This window comes from Cyprinodon variegatus, unplaced genomic scaffold (assembly GCF_000732505.1).
Source record: "Cyprinodon variegatus isolate N-32 unplaced genomic scaffold, C_variegatus-1.0 Scaffold705, whole genome shotgun sequence".
NCBI classification, from domain to species: Eukaryota; Metazoa; Chordata; class Actinopteri; order Cyprinodontiformes; family Cyprinodontidae; genus Cyprinodon; species Cyprinodon variegatus.
In genome coordinates, this window is record NW_015151158.1 from 22125 (window position 1) to 23849 (window position 1725).

The window sequence follows — 1725 nt, forward strand, 5'->3', positions numbered from 1 at the left end:
AGAGAACAGAGATTGAACTAACAGATAAACAGATAGATATAGGATGAAGCAGAATGATGAAAAAGGGGTCCCTATGTCCTCCAGCAGTCTAAGCCTATAGCAGCATAACTACAGAGATAGCTCCCACATATTGGTGTCCTGTCCCGAGGCAGTGGACATATTAAAGCTGGGGGATTGTAGGGGTGTGGTCTCATTATCTTCCACTAGTCTGTTCATAATTTTAACCACAAACATTTGATCCACTGGGAAAAGTATGAAGTAAAGCTTCTCTCACTTTATCTTATGGCCGCTGTTCACACATCTATGGTGCTGAAAACACCCGATCCCGTCCTTATCTAAGTTATTCCTCAGGAAGGAGGAGCAATGGTAAGAAAGGAGTTAAGAAACATCTGCTTTGTTGTTATGAAATGTTTTTTGCTTGCTGGCAAACAGAATCTTTTTTTCGCATTCAGGACATCTGTGAATATGATGCTGCTGCTGTTACTGAATGATCTGGTCGTTTTCTCTGCTCCAGAACTCTCCATAGTCAGAGCTAGAAACAGCTAAAGCTAGGCTAACATTCCAAACTACTAATTGGAATTTTGTTTCCAAGTTTGCAGGACACATAAATGAACACAAATAAGATGATCTCCCATTGGTTTGATTTTTGATTCTGGTTGGATGGTCATGACTACAACACTGCAAAACGTCTCTTATTATACTTCTCTTCTCATTACCAGTTAACTGATTCTGTTCTTGTTGAAACAGGGACAGATGAGACACACGTTTCTCATGTAAACAGAGTTTCTTGGGGCCCCCAGGAACTTAGGGCCCTAGGCATCTGCCCAGTATTGACTAATGCTAAATCCGCCCCACACTTAATATAATGTGAACCCAGTTAGAGCAGCTTGGGATCAAAACTGGTCACCCTGCTGCAGCATTTATTGGTTAAAGTATATTAATCTACTGGAGTTAATTTATGTTGGACTTAGCAGCTAACATGACTCAGCTGTTATGACAGTTTCTGTTCCTTCAGATTAGATTACAAGGGGAAAATATTACTTATAACTTAAAAAAAAATGGCTTCCAAGTTGGTTTTGTGCACATTTATTTGGTTTTATTTAGTTAATTGTGATGCCTTTGTGGTCCGGCAACTAGTCTCAGCTTTTTCAGTATGTGCATGATTTTGCATCTTTGTGTATACTCTGACATAATTTGAAAAAATCTGAACAAACACTGTGAAAGTCTTGGTCCGGGCCGGGATCAGCTCATCTGGTTGGACTTGAACATAAACCAAAGACGGTTCAGTATGACTTTAGTGAGAAATAGTTTTAATTTTCAAAAAAGTAAATTTAGTTTTTTTCCCCTACAAGCAAATGAAGCCAAGAGTTTTGTGTTTCTTCTACTCTGAATATGAGATTCTTCCAGCTACTCCAACATTTTTGAGAGAAGGATGAGATGAAGGAACCTAGAGTGAATAATGAGTCCATCAGCCTGCACTGAAAAAAATAATACAACCGCTTTTGGCCTTTGCTTTAAATGCCAAAAGACGCATTGTCCAACACAGAAGAACGACATCCTCAGATTGATTCATATGTCGCAGCTAATATACGCAACGGTTGAAACCAGAATCCTTTCCTTTCCCATTGAGTTGTGTCCCAGTGTTCACGGGGATGGACGTCTGTGTCTTCGGCAGGCGTAGAGCTAACAGAACTGGCAGCGTTGCGAGGCAAGGGCTCAAACATG